Source organism: Mus musculus, chromosome 6, assembly GCF_000001635.26.
Source record: "Mus musculus strain C57BL/6J chromosome 6, GRCm38.p6 C57BL/6J".
In the NCBI taxonomy this organism is placed as follows: Eukaryota; Metazoa; Chordata; class Mammalia; order Rodentia; family Muridae; genus Mus; species Mus musculus.
The window spans coordinates 89,429,225-89,452,817 of NC_000072.6; the positions used below are offsets into that span (position 1 = coordinate 89,429,225).

General features: G+C 46.6%; 1 protein-coding gene across 3 annotated transcripts in view; it reads right to left on the reverse strand.

Annotated features, from left to right (window-relative positions):
• Chchd6 (coiled-coil-helix-coiled-coil-helix domain containing 6) overlaps positions 1 to 23,593 on the reverse strand; it is a 212,507-nt gene that overhangs the window by 46,079 nt on the left and 142,835 nt on the right. The window lies entirely within an intron of this gene.

Here is a 23,593-nt window from a genome sequence, read left to right on the forward strand (position 1 = left end):
CAAACACCAGGCAGCTAGCTATGCTTTAGGGCTGCTTGTTAGGTAGGTTTTTGTTTTTTTTTTACATTTGCAGAACATATTTGGCTAGTGAATATCTAAAGTATGAAAACAAAATGTATAGCCTGACACAAAGTAAAAGTCAAATCAAGAGCTGTGTGTCTTAATTCTAACTTTGCTACTGATAGATGATATGACCCTCAATAAAATTACAGGGTCTTAATGCTGTGTGTGGAGGGGTATGCTGGTTCTCTGTAGAAAAAAAGAACAAAAATTCCCGAGGACAAACCCATAGCTGTAAAGTTAGAGGCTGGAATTCCATGGCTAAGAAACAGCTATAGGCCCTGGGATCCAGCTTGTTCAAGCAGAGGAGCACATGAGGGCTGTGCTTTCAGGCCACAGAGGCAGGCAGAAGACAGGTCAGCTCTTTGTGCTGATCCTAAAGGTTCAATTTGCAGAAGAATTACAGAACAAGGCTGGCTGAGGCTGCACATTCAGCATTCTCGGCCCTTTGTGACAGGGCCTTCTGGGAAACTCCAGAGAAAAGGTCTTGCCTCTCCTAGAGGACTTCTGTGAGAAGGACGCCCTAGGCAGGTCTTCCTACCCTCACTGTAGAGCCCTTTCACTGAGTCTCTAGCTGCATGGTCTTGGGAGGGGGCACCTTTGTCTTGGAAGTTTGCTGCTGAGCCACTGGGATCTACATGGCCCAAGAGTTTGATCAAAGGCAAGACCCCCCTGGAGCTCACACATACCTGCTCTTCACGAGATTGCAGATTCATGCATAGCGGAGGCCCAAGATACAGGTATGAGGTGGCAGGCCTCTCAGTGCTCATAGAGTACTGAATTGCTTAAAAATAACAACTGAGTCTACTTGATTGGATCTTGTTCTTCAGTTTACCCTGGTTCTCTTATATCTACAACTCCATGTGCCTGAAGTTCCCATAGGGCTCTAAAGGCAGCTGTGCTGTGTTGCTCAGTTCAGCCTTTAAAGTATAGGTCTATGGTCCCCAACCTTGACTGTAACCTGGAATTACCTGAGTCACTTTCATAAGCTACACCTGAGCCCACCCTCAGAGGCTGGTTACTGGTGAAGGCTGGGCTCTGTGGGCATAGGGATTTTTAAAATGCTCTTCTCAGGGATGTAACTATGAAGCTAAGGTTGAGCATCACTTTTCTAAGGTCAGGGGACCCCAAGCTTGAGATGTGAGCTTATATCCTAGGTCTCTTACTTACTATTGCTGTACCTTTAGGCAAGATGCATAATTGTACTTTATCTTGGTTTCTTCAACTACTCAGTGGTTAAAAACAACCTATCAAGTTTCTTCCTTTCTTTAAAGTAATACCAGAATCAAGGAGACCACAAAGGTGGAGGACACTGTACAACTGATCCACCTTCACATAAGGTTGGTCACACAGAAGACTTACCCAACCCTTCTTCCTCAAGAAAGGAAGTGATCCCCAAATTCAAGTGATCCCCAAATTCTGCTTGTACTGTTTAGAAAAAAGTCCCAGAGAAGGATATTAGTCTGAGCTGGAGTCTGGAGCCTGCTTTTTCCTCTTGCATGCTAGACATGTTAGGATGTGCCAAGTCCCCACAGGCTCATGGGCTGAGTATGTAGGCTTCAACTATGTTAGAATATTTTGAAACCTTCAGGACACAGGCCCAGCTAGAAGAAGTAGGCTACTGGAGCAAGTCCTTGTCCCTTCCCATTTCCCTCTTCTGCTTCCTGTTTGTCTAGGACTGAAAAGCAGCCTTCACCACAAAATGCTGCCATTGGAATGTTCTGCTCAAGCACAAGGGGCCAAGTGACCATGGACTAAGTCCTCCAGTCAGCCAAAGGAGAAAATCCACCCTTACTTTTTTTTTTTTTTTTTTTTTTTTTTTTTTTTTTTTTTTTTTAATATTAGGCATTTTGGTCACAGCCACACAACTCTTAGAGACTATGAGCTTTCAGGGTGGGTCCACCTGAGTAAATCTATTCTTTATACCTTTTCTCCTTCTCTGAGTACTCTTGATTTCCTTTGGGAAATCCATATGGTTTTACAGAGTCTAAGGCTGGTGTGGAGTGCCCAATGCCAGGCATCCAGTATATCAATACCCTGGTCACCAGGATGGTGAGTAGCCAATAATGGCCTGGTCCAGATAAACTAAACAAGATGCCTGCTGGAATTCCAACACATACAGCACAACTTATGAAGTGAACTGTATGCCCCCCTATTCCAGCTCTGATTATTTGTTATCATATAACCTTACTAGAAAATGAAGGTCACTATAGATGCAATTAGTTCCATGAGGCCATACTGGAGAAGGGTGATCTAATCTAGAATGACTGGCATCGTTATGAGAAGTGGAGATTTGGATATGAGAGACACATGCACAGGGACATTGTCACATGAAAACTGGAGCTGCATACCCACAAGCCAAGAGACTACCAGAATGGAGAGGAGACCTAAAGTAGATCTTCCCTAGCATTTTCAGAGGCAGCATCATCATCTACATCTTGACTTGCAGCTGCCAGACTCAGCAGTCACACATGATGCAATTAGTTTTGTGTCTGAGACCCTCATTTCCCGGTCCTCTGTTCTGGGAGTTCTAGCAAACATAGACCCTCCTTGCTGCCATGGGAGACATCATTTACCACTTAGCTGATGGGGATGTAGTAGTACCTCCCAGATATCAGGAACTGGCTCAGCAAGGACCACACTGACCCAGGGGCCTATGGGCTGGAGGGGGATAGACAAGGTAAGCTGGCAGGGAAGGGAGGTGTTTAATGCCGCACAACAGATTAGAAGGGACCATCTCCAACGTGCTGAGACTTAAGTGATAAAGAAAGAAGAGAGAGAAAAAGAGTCAAGCAATCAGGGTTTAGAAAGCCTGCTTCTTCACTTGTTATCTCTACTGCCATGTGGAGCCAAGCAGCCCAGGCTTGGCAGGCCTGCTCCATCTCTTGCTGCCACATGACTATGTGGAGTTGGGAAAGCCAGGCTCAGTGGGCTTGTTCCCTCACCTGCTACCTGGGTATCTGTGTGCAAGAAGTGTGGCTGCTTGGGGGGTGGGGTGGGGTGAGGGTGTGCTGCCTAGCCCAGTGCCTAGCATAGTCACATGCTCTGTGGATTTACAATGGCATGTTAACTAGTAACTTTCCAGCTGAGGAGAAGGGATCTCAAACAAGCAAGTAGCAGACAAAACAAGCTTTCCTAGTTTTTACTTTTCAGCTCTGCTGAGGAAGGAAGTATCTGGCTCTAGTTCCCAGTCTGTCTACTATGTGTCTGAAGAGTAAGCCCATCAGGAAGTGGGCTTGAGAGGTGGTGGGTTTAGTGCTGAAGCGTGGACCTGAGGAACCTGGCCTGAAGCTTCCAGGGTCTATCAGAGCCACATCCACAAAGTGTCATCCTGACAAATGTTCTGAAGGAAGCTCTCCATGTAACTATCACCTCATGATCCTCATTGAAACATAAGGCAGGCTCCGTGTTTCCTCCTACAAAGACTGAAGTTACTGCCTTCCTTTAGGGTACCAAAGGTACTTATTAGATAGGACAGTCCACACAAAAATGTTCCATGCTCATGTTCCAACTGAGTCTACAATGCCAGGCAGCTGGAGGAAACGAGGTATGGCGGGCACCTCCAGCTTTGGCCCTATGGGGATGCACTGGGTAAAGGTCAGAATGGCTAGAGCGTCTCATCACCTAATATATTAGACCTCATTAAGATCTCCCACAGCGGCCAGGGCACCATTTTTATAGATGAGAAGAGATTCAGACAGACAAAAAACCTGCACAAGGTCACAGAACCTGTGAGTAGCAGAGGCAAGGTGAAAATTCGGGTCTGTGTGACTCTCCATGTCATCCCCTGTGTTACTCTCTATTACAAGTGAGCAAGTATGCTCTGTTCCTAATGTCTATTAGAGGAACAGTGTCTCTAGCACATTAACCAGTGTTGCTGTTATGTTAATCCAAGAGAAGAAGAAAAAGACATGAGGGTTGCTATCTACAGATAACACGGCACTCTTGTGAGGAGAACCTCATACATAACATGGCACACAGACATGAAGGATGGTTAATGGCACTGAAACACAGCTAGCCTCCATGATAAAGATGCCAGCCTGTTCAAATAGCCAATCCATCTATAGTACCTCTGGCCCTGGCAGCAGATCTCATATACCAAACAGGGCCTCCCTACATTGAGGCTCTGCTCCCTCACCCTTTCCTCCAGTTGCCAGTGACACTGTGCTCTGGCTTAGCCTGGGAGGAAGCCTATTTGGGCAACCTGCTGGGAGGAAAGCATTACAGCCACTTGTGTGGCAGTGGGCAGGTACTCCTTCTAACTATGGTGTACTGTGGGAAGCATGGTAAGGCAGGAGGGTCTTGGACAGGATGCCCATGGAACAGGTAGGATGTGCTGGGGAGAGAGAGCTCACTTCTCTGGGAGCATGCTAGGCTGATAACCAGTGTACACACCTTTCTAGACCAACCATTCCAGTCTGCTCAGCAACCTAGATAGTGGCTCAGCCAAGTGTGTCTTTTAAGGTGACCCCGAGTCCATAAGAACAGCAATTCTCAGCCTGGCCAGTGTTCTATGAGCATACTTAAGAAAATGAGACGAGCCAACCAGATTTCCAGAGAGATAGAGGAGACCAGTAACAATGGAGGTGACATAAGAGATAGCCATGGTGGTCAGGGTCAAGGTAAACCAAAACCATTCAGGAGAAATGCTGAAGACGCCAGCGAAAGCAGATGAGTGCTCAGATACAAGGCAGTGGGGAGTGGATACAGCCCAGTACAGAGGGGAATCAGGGCTGGCCTCTTCACTCCTAAGATAAACTTCTACTTCTGGGGCAAAGGACCTCAATCTAACTAATGTACTTTCAGTCAAGTCCCCATGAGGAGAGGGGAGCTAGCACACACCCTCCAGGGTCCAGGGGGGAAAAGCCTGACATGCCTGAGGCAAGGAAGGATAAAATTGCTTTGAAATTGCCTCTTTTATCTTGAAATGTAACTTGAATTTTCTGTGCTATTCCATAATATCAGTGTTTGCTTTAATATAAAAATAGCATTTCTCTCCTCTCAAAGCTTTGTGTCAATTGGATGTACCAGGAAGACATGCCCTTTCAGGTCTGTGGTTTCACATCCCATATCCTCAGAGTGGGAACACATGCTGATGGACAAGTACCTGGGGAGACAAGCTGGGCCAAGGACTTGCACCTATAAATTAGGAACCAGAGGGCTCTGCTGCATACAAATGGTCTGGATATGACAGTTTAGGGTCAACAGACCTATGTCATGTGGGTCAATGCCAGAGAACAGTAGTAGTGTGTGGGGATAAAGTCAGGAAACAGCAAAGGACCATGTATGGAGAAAGGAGCCACACCTTCCTGCCAATATGTCCTACAAAAACTATAGAAGAGTACAGCAAAGACCCAGCAGCTTACAGAAGAATGTCTGTCTTCCAGATAATGGTGAGCTCTGTTGATTAGTATAGGTATTGGAGACCCATGCTCATGCAGCCCAGAGGACCTTCTGACAGACTCCTACAAGCCCCCTTTCAGCATGTACAGAGGGCAGCTCAGCCTTCTTCGCTCCCTTCTTTCCTCCCTGCTGCAAATGGACAGCTGAGTATCATCATTCCTACTTGTTAGCCCCAGTGCTGGCCCTGGTGATATTTTTTCCTTCTAGAGGACTCTCAGAGGAATTTATTTCTCTCCCTAATACGCTATACCCTCTGGCAAGTCACCTCAGTCCTCCAGGCTCTAACAAAATGAGGCAATTAGATCACATTGATTTGGAAATTCTTTCCAGTTTGAAGAATTTATTATTTTAGCTAGGTTACCGCTAACAAGAATGAGAAAGGTTTCTCCATCCCAACATAAAGAACTGTAAGACATATTATTAAAGTAGAAAAAAGCAAGTTGCAGAACAATACAGTGTGATTCCATGTGGGTAAAATATATACTTGAATATGCATTATAATTTCTGAAAGATATGCAAGAAAGCACTAAGAAAAGTAACTCTCTGGCAAGTGGGATAGGGGGCTGACACAAAGGCAGTGCTACAATGGCTTGAGTGTTGGACTGTGTGCAGATATGACTTTTACATGAAATAAATAAAAGCACAGAGAGTACCTATCACCATATGTGTTCTGAAAGGCCTCCCCATTTCTACTTGTGATCTCTCATGCTGGAAGCACAACCCAGTATCCTTGCTTGTGTGGCCCTTTGTTTTACATAGACAGGAACCTTAGCATAACTGTCTCCTGAGAGACTTCAACCAGCATTGATGGAGACAGATGCAGAGACCCACAGTCAAACGACAGAAAGAGCTCAGGGAGTCTTGTGGAAGAGTGGAGGGTAGAAGTGAGAGAGCAAGAGGGGTCAAGGACACCAAAAGAAGACCTACAGAGTCACCTAACCTGGACCCATGGGGGCTCACAGAGACTAAACCACCAACCAAAGAGCATGCAGGGGCTGGACGTAGGCCTCCTACACATTTGTAGTAGATGTGTAGCTTGGTGTTCATGTGGGTTCCCTAACAATTGGAGCGGGGTCTATGACTCTGTTGCCTGAAAATGGATCCCCTTCCCCTAACTAGATGGCCTGGTTGGGCCTCGGTGAGAGAGGATGTGCTTAGTCCTGCTGGGACTAGATATCCCAGAGCAGGGTGACACCCAAGGGAGGCTTCCCCTTCTCTGAGCAGAAGGGGAAGGGGTAATGGGGGAAAGTATTTGTAAGGGTAGAACTAGGAGGAGAGAAGGGAACGGGGCCTATGATTGGGATGTAAAGCGAATAAATAAATTATTGCAAAAAAATAACAATAAAAAGGCTTGGGTTGCCCAATAGAGCAGACAAGCTAAGCTGCTAAGCTTCAGAGGTACTGCTCCTGTGGACTGCAAGCCCTCAGAAGCCTTCTGGAATCCCTGTTTAATATTGAGAAGAAGCCAGTCCCAGAGGGAGTTAGGGCCTTAAGCATCTCCCTCAGTTTGTGTTTCAGGGAAGGGTACAGGTGTCCTCAAACAAAGGTACACAGCAGGGTGGGACCCTGGGGTATGCCTTGGACATTTTAGGGGAAAGTGCCTGAGGAACCACTGTGGTGTGGTCAGAGGAATTGCCAAGGTGAGGCAGGAAATATAAGGGAGTGCTAGCCCAGCACAAGCCTCCCAAATCCATCCAGCTCTCCCAAGGTGGTCCTGAAAGGCTTTGTTTACTTCTCTCTCCTGGGCTTCCTACTTTTGTCATTGTAACCACAATATCTGTCAGAAACCACTTAAGGAAAGATTTAGTTCAGTTCATGGTTTCCATCGCAAAGGAGGAAGGCAGAGAGGATAACAGCTTCCTTGGCATCAGGTAATAGGGGCCTGATGTGACATACTCTGAAAGGTCTGCCTCCAGGGGAACTATTTCCTCCAGGCCAGGACACAGCTTCTCAAAAACCTGTGCCTCTAGCTGGGGACAAGTACTAACCACATGAACCCAGGGAGACATTTCAGATCCAACTCTCACACTCAGTAATGGAGATGGCGTCTAACTGACAGCAGAGTCCCAAGGCAGAATCAGCAATTGTTCTCTGCTCGTTCCCTAACCCTCTGTATTTGGAGATCCTCAGATCCCTATACATGCTCCAGCAGGAATAGTTTGATTTCCCCACAGATCTAAAGTACCTATTTGAATGGATTTTCTTCCAGGCCCAGAACAGAGCCATGCTGGACACTGAAATGGACACAGCATCTTCACTCTGCAGCAGGGATCTGGCCCCTCAAACCAATCTTTCAACTACATCCTTCAGGGACTCCAGTATCTCCAGAGATCTCTGCTAACTTGGGGCTTCCTGTCACAGACCCTCTTCTCCCTCTGCAGCCTTGCTTACAGTATGGCATCACTTCATTTTCTGGTAATAATAATAATAAAGAATGGTGCCGGGCGGTGGTGGCGCACACCTTTAATCCCAGCACTTGGGTGGCAGAGGCAGGTGAGTTCCAGGACAGCCAGGGCCACACAGAGAAACCCTGTCTCGAAAAAACAAACAAAACAAAACAAAACAAAGTAAAAACAAAAACGGGACTGACAGTATTAATGGCCTTCAGACTTCAGAGCAATTCCTGAGCAAGACTTGAGAGCTGTTAGGTATGCTTTAACATCTGTCTCAGCCTCATTCAAGGTAGGCCAGCACAGGAAGCTGCATCACCAGCCCACAGGATGGGTGAGACGAAGTGGAGAATATGAATGAGTTGCTCAGGGCCAGCAGACACCTCAGAAACAGAGCAGGGGATGATACTCCCATCCCAGGAATCAGATCATTACACACTGCTCTGTCAGAGCTTAGAGATCACTCAATTAAATATGAATCAGCTAAAGTGACTTACAAGCAATAAGAGCCGTTTGAGAAAGGGAAAGTCAGTCCCAATGTGCATTACTTCCAGCCGAGACACAGGAAGACTGAAGTGCGGGTCAAGGGATGAACATGTGGACGTACAGTAGAGGGCCTGAGTTCGGTTTGGATCTCTGAGAAGTCAGTATGACAGATCCTGAGGCAGGTGGTAACAGGAGCAGGAGGTTTCTAAACTCATATCCCATGGAAATAAAACCAGGTCAGAGGCTGGGGAAGCAGGGCTAATGCAGAGAGACAGGGGCATGAATGCCACCATGATTGGTTATATTAATCATCAACTTGACAGGACCCATAATCACCTTAGTGACAAATCTCTGGGCAGGTTTGTGCATAATTTTCTAGATTAGGTTAATCATGGTTTACAGATCTACTCTAACTGTGAACAATATCACCGAATGGACTGAGATCCACGGGAGTGATGAATAAGAAGGAGAGAGTGAGCACTAGCAGTCTCTCTGCTTGGCAGTGACTGGTGTGGGACCAGTGGCCTTACTCTCATGTCACTTTGCCACCTCGACCATGAGAGACCATACCTTCACACTATGGGCCAAAATAAATCCTTCCTGCCTTAATATGCTTTGGTGAGATTTTTTTTTACAGCAATAGGAAAAATGATACTGTCATCTCCAGATCAGATGTGGACTAGGGACATATTGTGATAAAGAGTTCCATGGGCCAGGGCTGTAGTTCAAAGCAGTAAACTATACTATGAGTTGGGAACCCTGCGAGAGTCAGGGGCTTTTTCTGGAGATGCTGTAGGTAAATATTCTGGACAGCATTTGGAGACAAGGATGGTGTCTACTAATGAAGGCCAGCTTGGCTATGATATTGTTGTGGCTTCTGGCCCCAGGTTTCAGTTCAGTCTCTAGACACTGTAATTATGTCATGAGAGACTTCCAGGCGATATAGCCCTGGTATGGAGCTGGCCCCAAGGTCACCATGTAGTCCTCTGAGGGAAGAGTGGCTACAAGCAAAGGGAATACCTGTTGGCATCAGGACCTCCCAAACCTATGATATCACATAGGCAACAGCACGGCCTGTGACCCACAGACAGGTTGCCAAGGCAACAGGCACCATATTCCCATCATTCACTTGGCTCACCTCCCACCTTTACCTGCCTTATGTCATTTTCCATATAAATAAGGAGAACGCCCCTCCCTCACTCTCTCTTCTCCTCTTCTCTTTCTGCCACTACCTTGTCTCTCCCTTCCAATAAAACCTCTTCCATGTAGAACTGCCTTGGCCTAATGTGCTGTTGAGACATGATCTGCCACTCTATCACATCAATTCTCCTCATATTTGGCTCTGAACAGAGGCCTGGGGTCCACATGAGAAAACAGACAACTATATAGGGTATGGGGTTTTCTGGATGAAATAGCTGGGCTCCTGCCCTTTGGGATGTATAGTGTAGGCTCTGCAGCATACTTCTCTCTTAAGTGCTCTAGCACAGCCACAAGCACTATGCTTCCCAAATGCCTGGAAGCATCACCACAAAAAAGCCCAGATGTACACAGGGGCTATGGGCTGGCTGCTTCGGAGTAAGTCTAGATCAAATATTCATACCTCTAAGCCTAGTCTTCCTGATCCCCTTCACCTAACAATCTAAGACAAGAGTGTCAAGCCATACTTGAGCTAGCTCTCTCCTGTAAATGATCCCTGGATGCCTTTGGTATGCTATGCTAACCCCAAACATAGCTCAAGTCCAACTACTTCTTGGTTCAACACTCTCAGACCTGGCTTCAGCCATGCTGCTCTCATATCAGAACGATTCAGCAGCTGCCTCCTTACTGCATTCAGATTCTACGCCCACACTTCTGGTTCCTCCTGAACGATGCAGCCATTTTTTCAAAGGCTATGTGGCACCTCTAAAAGCATGTCATCTAGTGTGTCCAGACCTTCAGAAGAACAACCAAACCTATCCTTTATCTAAACTATATCTTTCACCTTCTTAAGTGACTCCACAAGCCCAGCTGATGTTCCTACCATGCCTTTTCTGGTACTATATCCCTGATGGCCTTAGGGCCCCCATTAACCTCAGAAACAACTTCTGTAATGTCTAGCTACCACTCTCCAAGGCCTATGTGTCCTAGGGCTGGGCTATTGTTGTTGCTAACCTCCAGCAACCAGGACACATAGCTTCTGAGAAACTCAACTTTCACCCCTCTGCAGAAAAATCCCAGTCCCATGGTATAATGCCTACCAAGAAATCTCTCACATAACAGGAACACTGGTCAGACACTTTGTCACCATCCTTCCTGCCCCCTGGTACCTGCTGCCAAATCAGATGGTGCCCCAAGGGCAAGATCACTGCCTTAAGGTGGGGTGTGACAGGAACAAAAGTGAGGCTCTGCAGCACACATAGCAGGAGAACCATAGTAGCAAATAGTGATGGGGCTCTTGCTGCATGTGTGATGGTAGTGTCTCATCTCATGATCCTGATTCAGCAGGAGCTGGGCAGGATGACACAAAGGCCTTACAGGTTAGGTGGCAAAGCTACCATGCAAGCAATCTCACATGGAAGCCAGATATACCTGATACCCTAGAGTCTGCTGCTTTGTGACAGTACAGAACAGTGCTCAGCCTTAGCTCCTATTCTCACTCTCTGCTGCCCTGAGGGCTTCAAGGAATTTTGGGGCCATCTGCAATTCCTCTCAGAAGGTCTTACCTAACCAATGTGTCTTCATTGCAGGGTGGGATGCTTTTGCTGCTTCCAACTCTTGAGGGATGTGGTGCACTTGTGTCATTCAGTATGAATCATCTGCTATTCAGGTATGTATCTACCTGAAATGTTGCTGAGCCCAAGCCCTTACTCTATTTAACACACCACAGCAAGCCTTCTGCTGCTGGGGCTACACTTTATCCAAAAGACTAAAACATTTTCAATATTCTCAGTAACTATTTCCTCTCAGGGCTGTTGAATCCTAGGTCTCTTGTTTTCTCAGTTCCAAGAAAACCCACCCTACTGCCGAGCAGCTGGGATGGATATGAACCAGAAAGCCCCCTAAAGCTAGCATGCCTTTGGGGTCACCATATTTCCCTTACTGGCCTCTCTGTACAGGCTAGGCAGGTCATAAGGAAAACAGTGGCAGCTGTAGCATGGGCACCTGTACAAACAGCTTGCTAGTCAGTGGCCTGTGAACTGCCCACTTGGAGCAGCAGGTGTGGCTCCTTTGCAAGCTTCTGCATCCACATGAGTGGCAAACTGTGAACAGAGGAGCAGGGTCCAGCTGGCTATACCCCTCCTTCCATGAGCACTTTCTATGGACCTAGTTGGAGACTTCGGACCGGGCAGCATGCCGACTGCTGGGTTGCTGTGGCAACCGGCTTCTTCACATAAATGATGTTCTTGACACAGGCCTCAGCCTCAGAGAATCACAAGTTGGAGGTGAAAAAAAGACAAAGAAAAGCAGATGTGTAGTGGTGTGCATGAAAGTATCCATCAAAAAGGGCCACTGAGTCACAGGAATGATGCTGGAATGCTGTGTTTCCACCACATGGAGGAACTGGTATGATAGCTGCTCTAATGGGCACCTGCCAGGACAGGGGCTCAGCAGAAGGTGGGACTACACAGTCTAACAGAGCTGTGGTCAGGGTTTGTTGGCACCAACAAGTCCAAGTTTCCTGGGCAATAGGTTCTCAAACTTCTTGAAGCCTATAGGAGGTCAACCTGGGGACACAGCAACGGAGGGACTTGTCCTCTGCAAGGCATTAAGGAACACAATGGCATGAGGATTCCAGCCAAGTCCAGGCCACTTGGTACCCTTGGCTGCTCTACCTGGACCCTTTCTGCCTGACATGACACCAGCTCTGCTTCTCTGGACAGCTTAGCCTCTTCTCCATGTTCTCAGCAAGGCCAATCCCTATTCCTTCTTTATGAGCATCGTCTCCTTCAAGAAGCCTTCTCTGACTGGACAGAACTAAGTAGGCACTCTGGCCTGTTAGACGCTGGCCACAGACTTGATCAGGCCGTGAGAGCTTTCCCAGGGTAGAACTCAGTTGTCTCTACACCTGATCAGGGAAGAGGTGGAATATGTCTGTGGAGATAATCACCATGAAAGACTACTCATAGGTACAGGGGTTGGTCTGACTGCTCTCTTCCTGGAGAAAAAGTCCAGAAGAATCCCAGGGTCTGCTGAGGCCAGGATTACATGTGAAGCCATGAAGGTTACATGCAAAGGATGGACACAGCTTGCTCTGCCATCAAAAATAAGTACCTGCCCTGGGATTCAGGCCAGAAAGTTGTTTTTTTTTTTTTTTTCTTTCTCTATCATTCTTTTATGGAGAGGTGTCCCCTATGCCTGGGTGTTACTGCTCAGTGACTTTCCCACTAACATTCAGAGCATATCTGTGGGTACTGTAGTGTAGTCATTCTCAGAAAACCTCTAACTCTCACAACCTCTGTTTGGAGGAGTCATGCCCTTTAAACTGGGTACTTGGGGAGGAAGGCAAAGCCAAGGGCATGGGAGTATGCTGTCCTGAAGAGGGGGCATGTTTTTTTTTCTTTTCTGTAGGGCACCTGATCCTAGAGGTGGACCATGAGGCCACACACACCTCTCCCATAAGCCCCATTCCTCAATCTGCAACCTCTATAGGCATAGGCAAGTGTCCCAGTATTGCCCAAGGGCTGCATCACCTCCTCAGCCCCACAGATGCAGGGCTTGTCCTGCTTGTTGGCTGTTGTCTAGCCCTCTCTGGAGGGTATCAGGAAATGCCATCCCACATACCTAGCAGGCTGAGGAGTGGGCAGAGCGGTGAGAACATCTCCTTGTTTCATCACTATTGACTGGAACACAGCCATGGAAGGGCCCAGCAGACTGAAGAAGGAATGGCTCAGTGGTAAACACAGGGGACAGCTCCTGTCCATGTGCAAGGTCTGCTGCTAGATGAGTGATTAGCTATTTATCTGTTATGGTTAGATTCAGCCATAGATAACAGAGAGCTTGCAGCAACAGTGGTTCTAACCACAGATAATCTCTGCTCTTTCCTCAAGAAGCTAACACACAGGCCCTGTGGTAGCATGCTGACCCCGCAGGCAGCATGGCCTCCAGCTGCATACCCATATGACTGGCTTCAGCAAGTCCTGAACACACATCCAATTCTGCTAGTCAGAGGAAGGCAGTGGCCCATAATCAGCAGTATCCTACTCCTGTGCCTCTGGCTTAAATGGGGTTGTATGGGCCCCTGGATGGCAGAGAGGCTAGCAGGTGGTTCTGAGCAATATTCTCTCTCAGCTTCCACAGATGAGTGAGAACACATAGTCTCTATCCTCTGGTATCTGGTTTGATTCACTTGATGTGACTTAGCCATAATGGAACGCTATCACCCTTGGAAGCACCCATGCATGGAAGCACCCATGCTTTATGCCCTAAGTAATTCTTGAGTGTGAATGGTTCCAAACCAAATGGCTTGGGAACTGAAATTTGGACATTCTTGTGAGGCAGGCTACTGGTTCTTTATTCCTAGAGTATTGAGAATGGGGGTACCAGCAATGTTCATGGTAGCCTGGGGAACAAGGTAAAAATACAAAGTGTCAAGGTGGTACCTTCACATGGACTCTTAAAAAAATTTGATTGATTGATTGATTGAGTGTGTGTGTGTGAAGGTCAGATGTCAATTATTGGAAGTCAATTCTCTGTGGGTTCTTAAGATCAAATTCAGGTCATCAACAGGCTGGTGGTAAAGCACCCTTACCTGCTAGGCCATATAACAGGACTTTTGGCATTGATTCTTAATGAATATGCATTGTAGGAGATAGGTAAGCATTGACTATCAATAAACCCTATTTCTCAGTCTTGAGTCCTGTGCTGAAATTACTTATACCTAGCAGATAATATAGTCTGGGCCCATATAATCTGTAAATTCAATCTGTCTGTGAATTCACAAGTACACTGAGTGTGCCTCCCTCCCCCTTTATTACTTTCTGCCTACATCACTCTAGGAGTGTTAAGGCCTTATCAGCATTACCCCTTCCTGTCCCTCTTCATCCTCTTGCTTCCCAGGATGCCATGAGATGAGTAGACTCCACTACTACATATTCTCACCATGGTGTGCTGTGCCACTACAATCTCAAGGCAACAGGACTGAGTTGGGAGTAGGAAGAGACTTCTGAGTCCATGAGTCACAGTAAGCCTGCCCTTCTTACAGCTGCCTATTCCAGGTATTTAGTCCCAAGGTAGAGAGTTGGGATGCTGCCCACTGGGAGGTCAGGAGCTTCTGCAGCTAATCCAGCTTTCCCCCTCCAGCCACTCACAATCCTCTGCTTGTCTTTCCCTTACTGTGTTATAGGCACAGTAACACGGCAAACTTCAAATGCTCCCTAAAGAAGGCGCCCCCTCCCCCACCCATCCCAACTCCTTCATGTGCTCTTTCAGGTCCAACCGTGCTGTCCACCTCACCTCAAAGGTCCACCTTAAAAAAACCTTGAAGACTTAATACTCCTAGATGGACATCTTTATAGCTATCCTGAATGCCATTTCTAAGTGGCTACCTGTCCCACTTAAACACATATTCTGGCCCTCACTGAGGAGGAAAGATTTGGAATAGGGTCTCTTCTGAGCCACTCCAGCCCTGCTCCAGAGCTTTGCCTGCACCTGCTCATCTTCCTTGCAGGTAGAGAGAGGCAGAGAAGGCCCTGGGTAGGTCTCCAAGGCTGATGAACCCAGGGACCTGAGGATGATCCTGTCTCTTCCAATAAAAGCTGAGCAGGGTGGATGTTAAGGTCAATAAGGGCTCTACCTGAGGTGAGAAACTCTCTGCCAGAAAAGTGGCAGGGATGGGAGACAAACAAGTCATATGTTTCGCATATCCCTAGGGTGTGTGCTGAGCTCTCGCTCACCAATGGCCTCCCAGGCCCTCTAGCCCCAGAACTCAGGTGTGCTCTGGCATGATGGTAGTATGCAGACTGGACAGTGAACACTCAATGCCCAGGCCCTGCTGGAGGAAGATGGGCCAGGATACCCCAACAGAGCAGACCAGCTTCCCACTGTACACTCAGGGTTAAAATGTAATACCTGGGACTACCAAACTACACTGGGACAGAGTCATCTACCAGTTTCTTTCTTTGGTGCTGGGGATCAAACTTGGGGCCTAGTACATACTCAACATATGTTCTGCCACTGAGCTACCACAGCCCCTTCCTGGCTTTTGAACACATGGACAAAAAGAACTCACAGACATCCTTCAGGCCATCTGTGAGTCCACTTGTCTGAAACTGAAGGCTGAGCAAGCTATTAGTCCTAGAGAAGGCTAACATGCTTCCATGATGGCACACAGCTAGACTTCTAAGGATGTCTGTTCATAGAAGAGCTTCATGGCTGGGAGCAAGGTAAAGGTCTAAAGTCTCAGCAACTTAAAGTCTGAGTCAGGAATGTTGCAAGTTCCAGGCCATGTAAAACATAGTAGATCCTTCCTCAAAACAAAACAAATAAGCCAAGGAGAATGACTATGAAACAGAATGGGCCTTGGTTTGGTGGCGGCAAGCACAACTGAGCCTTACCATCACTGCCATCAGGTAGCCTCTTCAGCTCTGCTGTCCTCAGGTAAGGTGAGGCTTAGTCCCAGAGCTGCTGAGGTGCTTCTCTCACTGTGTCTTTACTCTGGCTTTCCTAGGCATTCATTCTAGGGACACCTATCCAGGCAGCCAGAGCCCATCTCTTTCTAGGACTCCTGTGGTTCTTACCCTCCTAGGGTCTGGCTTTCCTCTGCTTCTCACATAGGAATAGCACAGAGACCAAGGCAGGGTGACAGAGCACAGGCCAACTCCCCCCAGTTTCATGGTCCACAAACAGTTCAGTAGCTTTTGCTTCTGTCTAAAGGAAAGAGATTTTCTGCCACAAATGCATTCTGAAAAAACAAAAACAAAAACAAAACAAAACCCTGTTTACTCAAAACAGTTTTTAAAACCAAGATTTCACTGGCTTTGAGACCCATGTCTCTGAACCACTCTCCACTGAGGTGCTCTATCTCTAAATGGGTGCAGCTCAGCATGAGGCATCCTGGAACCTTATCAAACTGGGGTACAAGTTCTCTCAGAAGAGAAAGGGAAGAAAAAAAGGGATATGGGAACTGTTAAGGAGTCCAGAAAGCCAAGAACTCTCAGCATTCTTTATATCTGAACCAAACAAGCAACAGCTTCTTTCTGAAAGCAAGGTATGCAGGATTCAAGGCTACAATAAGCCCAGGTGACCACCATCCTGGGCACCATCTGCCTGTGCCATGCCTCTCCATCTTGCTCTCCCTCCCCTCTAGGTGGAGTGTTACCTGGGGTGAGGGTGCCATGTTGCTTCTGGGAATGGGCTCTCTGCCTACTGAACCCAGACACCAGGCATGTCCTGTAGCCAGTTTCAGTCACAACAGGGCTGCTTACCATGTGTATTTCTAGTCCACACACTGAAGAAACAAAGTAAGCAAGTATGAGGAATTAGGCTCTTCTAGACATTCCAAGAGCCAGCCCACAAAAAACCCATTGAGTAATGTGTGAAACATGCCCTTAAAGCCCACCGATGAACTACAAAACTAACTTTTCAAAATTGGGAATGAAAGATGGGATACTGTACTGTGATCCTTTGAATTCAGTTTTCCAGTTGCTAGTAGGCAAGAATTGAAGACTGATGGCCAGCTTGCTTGCTTCCTTTTCCTTTTCCCTTTCCCTTTTTCCCTTTCACTTTCCCTCTCCCTCTCTCCCTCTCCCCCTCCCTCCCTCCCTCCCTCCCTCCCTCCCTCCCTCCCTCCCTCCCTCCCTTCCTTCCTTCCTTCCTTCCTTCCTTCCTAAGCTGTATGCACTCTCTCTTATCCTCTTATCCCTGTGCCCCTCTCACGGACCCTTCCCTTTCCTGGCTGCGGCCATTCTCAGGAGAACAACAGATGCACCAGTTTCTCTCCTTCACAGGATAGCTTTTCTTCATGGTTTGTCAACTCCTACCAATTCCAATTTCTAATTTTAGAACAATTTCAAAATGTTGGTAGATAGTGGGATTTTGTGGGATAATATAGTTCACTGTGTATGCTGTGCAATTTATTAGCTGAGTTAAAAATAATTCTCTTCTTTTATTGCCAAAATCACCAATATTAAGCACACAAAAGGTCCTAGCCTAATATGTATTCAAGGCTCTAAGACTCTCCCAGCAAAAGAGATTGCTGGATGTTCCCTACTACAGGATAGGGGGAGACACCTGTACTACTTTTAAGCCCTTCCTGCTTTTGGAATCATAGCATTGGCCTTGGAGGAGGCTAGAGTCAAATCCTCGGATTCTCCCTAGCCTCTATTAGTATCTAGTACCCATCATAGTTAAAAAGACAAAAGAAAAACTTGTTACAAAGAAAAGTAACAGATTCAAGTATTTTGCTTCTTCTAAAAAACCAAACAGCAGATGATCCAAGCCCTGAACTATGCAATTGAGAACAGGAACTAAATCTGCAGCCCCAAGTGCATATTTGCTCTCCCGGCTGTGCAAAGGCAAACAGGAAATGTCACCGAACTGAGAAAACCGAGAGGTTTTTTTTAAAACATAATCCTAATGTTTGGGGGCTTTGAAAAGGTATTTTCTAAAAGGTTCGATTTTCATATCCACAAATACAGCCCAGCATATGCAAAGACAGCTAAGGAGCATTACCAACTCATAAATAAAACAGGACTGGGGTCAGAAGCCACAGCCCACAGCCCTCTTGTATGTTTGACCTTGTTAGCAGCTAATGTGTCAGGAGATGTGAGCTTACAGGTAGAGGGGACAGTATGGCTGACACACCTGTCTACAGGTGAGGGCTGTTTGTCCCCATAAGTGGCCTTTGAAGCATGGGCTTTAAGTGAAGGCACCAGACTCAGGAAATCTGGGCTCCTACAAGGTGCTATTCAAACTGTTCTTGTATAAAATGGAAGTAACTTATCTTCCCTATAGATGACTGTAAGGAATACAAAAGATCATTTACAATATGTGTCTAATATGGGGCTTGGCCTCAGTAGGTATTGAGTGAATTATAGCTGTCGTGATTATTATTATCAACACTGGTTGGTGAAAGAAATTCATTCATGACAGAATAAATTAAAGAGGGAGGCCAAGCCTCCAGGTGGGGAGGGAAGGACTTTCAATTAGTACCACAGCTATCACACAGCACTTTGCTCCTGTTATTTGGCACTCTCTTCCTCTATCCTGACAATAGCTCTGAGACATCACATCTGGATGCTTGATTCTTGGTTCAGAGGGTAGAGGTACCCATATACCTCCACAAATGCCCACTAGGTAAAAAGATGCAGGGCTGGGAGACAAATCCAGGCTGGTGTTTGGAGTTTGCACTTTCTACTGTTCCATACTGCCTCCTGTTAGAGTGGCTATTTCACAGTCCTTTCAGTTCCCTGCAAACCTGAAAACTTGGGCAGAAGCTATGACATACTCAACCAGTTAAGACTCTACCTAGACAGGTCCCTGCCTTCCTGTGAGGTGGTCTGGCAGCTAACTACAGATAAAGGGGCAGCTGGGGACATGAGAGGCTCCAAAGGTAGCATTCTACACTGTTCAGGACTGAAGCTCCACCATGGGTCACATTTGAGGCCCTTTGGGGAATCTGTCTGACCTAGTCATATATCACCACAGGCATCTTATCAGCCAGTCACACCCCAGGTCATCCCACAGGAGAGGCCATCATTCATACTCTGTCCCTCGGAATGGATTGCTCTAATGAGGTGTTTGTCATAGTGTTCCCAAAGCTGGTAGCATAGACTTCAGAACCAACTGCATAGATAAATGATGAATAAATTCAGGGATACACACCCAGCCCCACTATTAATTGACAAAAATCCCAAGAAGAACTGAGATGTTTTGCCAATCAGACTGGCCAAGATGAAAGGCCTGCTATACCAGGCACAGTGCTTGAGGCTATCGTGGCACATCTACGTAGCTTTTCCAGAGGCGAAGCTGTGATATGCTCTGGCATGGTTAATGAGCACACTGTCTTAAGAAAGCAGATAGAGCACAGAGATACAGATTAGAGGGATTCTACAGCTGTACTGTTTATAACGGGGGGGGGGGGACCCTAGTAACCACCATGGAGGGAGTGCATAGTAAATGAATTATGGTGCACCCTAAGAAGAAATGCTGTGCAGACTCCTGCACACATTGCAAATGAGAGATGTCCAGGATATGATACCAAATCAAAATATCTGGTTGCAAAACATCTGCTCCTATTTATATAGAAGTAAGAAATATACTCTTAAATAGAAACACCAGGAGTCTGGTGAAACACAGCAACTGGGAAAAAATCCAAATGTGGCAAACACAATGGCCTGTGATGCTAAGACACTCCTGTAGAAAGGGAAGCCTGGGCTGCCTTCGGCATACCACTCCTCGAGGCATTACTTCCTCCATGGACTCTGAGTAGCTGACAATATATACAGGCATCTCGCAGCACACAGTCTGGGGACAGTTAGCCAGGAGAATAGACAGGCTAGAAAGAGGAAGGTGAATGACTGACATGTGCTGCACCCTGGGTAAGCCTTGACTGGACTACTTTCTGCTAGTCAGCTGTTCTTGTATACCAGAGCCAGCTGCAGGGGATAAGCCTGCATGTAGGCAGATGAAGCCTCTACTCTCCAGAGATGGCCAGAATCACTCATTTTAGACTTTAGGGTGACCCACCTCTATATCTATGTGCCAGTTTGTTTTATGTCAACTTGACACAAGCTAGAGTCATCTGAAAGGAGAGACCCTCAATTGAGAAAATGCCTCCATAAAATCTGGCCAGGTTTCTATGAGAAAGCATGCTGAGCAAGCCATTACGAGCAAGCCAGTAAGTGCGCCTCTCCATGGTCTCTGCAACAGCTCCTGGGCCTCCAGGTTCCTTCCCTGTTTGAGTTCCTGTCCTGGCTTCCTTTAATGATGGACTACAATGTAGAAGTAAAAGCTGGATAAACCATTTCCTCCCCAACTTGCTTTTGGCTATCATGTTTCATAACAACGATAACCCTAACTAGGACAATCCATGATGACCAGGTCACAGGCAGGTGTATCACCTTTCCTAGTGTGGCCTGGGTTCATCTGCCTTATGTCTTCTGGGGACATCAATCCTCCAGGGAGTCTCCTGAAGCAATGGCACAGTGGGGCCAAGCATTCACTTTAAGGGTTGCCATCCTAGAGGGCTGCTTTCCTCACTGGAGCCATGAGAATTGAGAACGATTAGGATGGAGACAAGGCCAGGGACTAGAAGGAGGCTTAGAGCTCTGTAGTCACTACTTGGGGAGGAGCATCACCACCTTCAGGTCACAGAAGCATCTCTCAATATACATAGTAGGAGCAAACTCCAGCAGTCCTCTGCTTCACCCCAACATTACTGCTACTGCTCAGAGTACACATTTCCCTTTCCTCAGCACTCACTCTGGATCTCTAAATTGCTGTTTTTACAGCGATTTCATGATTTGTCAACTTGCAATATCAGAGATGAATTTCCTATGACGGGTAGTAAGGGTTCACTCTTTATGCCTCTTCCCACAGAAATGTGGCTTGCACACTTCTATGAAGATGATATTTGCTATTGTGACAACATATTGTCCATTGCTGATCCACTCTGTGCCATAATTGCATCCTTTCCCCCACAATGAAAATCCCCTCATTTAAAGATCTATTTTCTTCAAACCTAGCTTAGCTTCTTCAGTTCTCTCAAGCAGCTCTCTGTTGTTCTGCAGCCACCTAGCTCTCTGGCCTTGGCCAGCAGTGTTCCTGCTTCAGAGCCCAGGGCAGCTCTCTGCCTGCAGCCTGGCACTTGTCTGAGCATCTCTTTAGCAGCTCCTGCTACAGAACCTTTCCAGAGTTCTTGTTTGTCCTCAGTACAGTTTCTGTATCCTCCTAATCAAGGTGCCAGGATATAAAAATTTTGAACTGTTTCTGTTCTCACATTCAATTAACAATTTGGTTGAATAGAAGATTGTAGATTGGCGTCATAGCTGAGTACTTAATGGTTCTTCTGCTCCCTCCCTGTACACTTAGTCTTTAGCCTAGGATCCTTACATCTCAGTCCCCTAGGTAAGTCTATCTCCCATCTGAAGAGAAATGCCAGGATGAGGGCAAGACCCCCCTCTAACCTAGGCCTTCAACTGTGGCAATAGTTCAGTGACTGGGTCCCATTACCCCTGTGCAGACTCAAGCCATTACTGTCTCCAAGCTCCTTCCAGACTTGTCTTCTAGGAGGGCTGTAGCCTGGTGGTGCTCTTGGACCCTGCATCCTGTAGCATGGTAGGTGTCCTAGGCAGTGCCTCCCAGTGGCTAGCCTCTTATCAGTATTGCTCCCAGCCTCATACTCAGACCTTCCTCTACCCACCCCTATCCCATACGATGTTTTAGTGTTACAGATGTCAGCTTCTTGTTTTGTTGTGTGTTTCAAATAACAAAGTAGAGGTGATTCACTAGGGATAAGTCTTTGAAGAAACTTCCCCCTCAGCTCCCACCACCAGAATGTACCTATCCAGCCACCAACACCCCATGATGGAATGTAATACCTAAAACTGTAAGCCAAGATAAATCTCAAGTATTTTGTCACAATGCTGTGGAAAATACATAATTTATTTTGTATTCATTTTCATTTTCAGGTGAGGACTTCTTTGGTTTCATGTTCAGCTTCTGGAATCAGAGGCAACCCTGCACTCTTTGGGTTTGTCTCAGCCATCTGAGGGCAGTGGGTTTCCTGCTGACCCTAAAGGTGAAAGCATGTCCCTGTGCAGGGCAGAATGCTTCTCTGTTAGTGGGTGTTGAAGGGGACCCCACCAGTGCCACAGCTCCAAGTGGTTCCAGGTAGGGGAAGGGAGTGGTTCCTGGATACTGTTGTGGTGTCATGTCTCCTGCTGATGTGGGCCAGTTATCAGCCCGAGTGGAGAATGGAGTCTGATTCATAGGGCAAAGCATTCTCAGCCCCTAGATTACCACCTGGGGACAGGAGATGTCTGCTCTGTAGGATGGAGTGCTGCTCCTGCCACTTAATGTCTTCTGCCCCATCTCTTATTGTTGCTATTGGGCCCACCTCCTCTCAACCCAAAGGAGCACAGGAGCCTGACATGTGATACTATACCAGGGCTGGGAGATGCTGGGCCTCAGACACCCACGCTACGTCTTGGGTCTCTAGTTAGCCAGAACTGCTCCATCTCTTTCAGAGCACTGCTTTGGCTGCCCAGAAACACTTGCAGGGTTCATAGTTGTTCTTGGAAAAAAAGAACGGGGAGAAATTAGTCTAGTCATCTTGCCTTGACCAAAAGCCTAGTGATGTTCCTTTCACAGGGTCATGGTGTGTCCTTGAAACACAGGAAGAGATTTATTTCTGTTTAAACTTACTTCCCCTCTCTTTGTTGATCTATGTTTTGTTAGTCTCACTACTTAGCCCAGGCTAGCCTAGATCTTATATATTCTCCTAGCTCAGCTTTTCAAGGGCTAGGGTTGCAGGTGTGTGCAACTACAATCAGCTATTGATATAATTTTAATTTATTTTTTTACTCATTGATAATTTCACACATATGCACATACATATGAATTTCATTTTCACCCTCTATTAATCTCACTGTACCTTCTGCTGAAACCCTACTTTCTAACAAGTACCCCTACTTTAATGTCATGTATGTGTGTATGTGTGGGTATGTATGTGTATGTCCTTGAGTTTAGTCAGGATTACCTGTTGGGAGTATGGGGGGGTGTTATTAACTGCTGACATAATTTTTATGTAAAGAAAACAATATGGTTTAAAATTCAAATGCACATAAAGTCTCTTATCAGACAAGCAACCCCCCCCCGTCCCACCCCTACCCCCCATCTTCCTCTTACTCCTCCTCAGCCTTGTCAGTTCATGGCTATTCTTCCTGCACTTCTTTGTGAAAAATAAACAGGTTCATACCTTTGTATTCTTGCTGCCCTTGTTTTAGCAGAGGCCTGAGAGTCTGTTAGCAGTTGATGATTCACACCCCAGAGACTCCCAGTATTCACAACCTGGAAGAGTCTCCTGTCAGCACCCTCGGAGGCCACCATCTGCATAAACCCTTTTCTTTCATTCTGTTCATAATCTTCGGTCTGTCTCGTCCCCTGACTGTTGTCAACCTCTTCAGATGTTACTGATACGGGGTGTTTTTTCCCCCCAGACTTGCCTCATAATTTCAATTATTTACATGTATGAGTCTGTCCGATACAAACAAGGAATCTGTGCATCCTAATGCAGTATCCATTAGAGTTGGCTGGGAGTCCACTGATAGATAGGG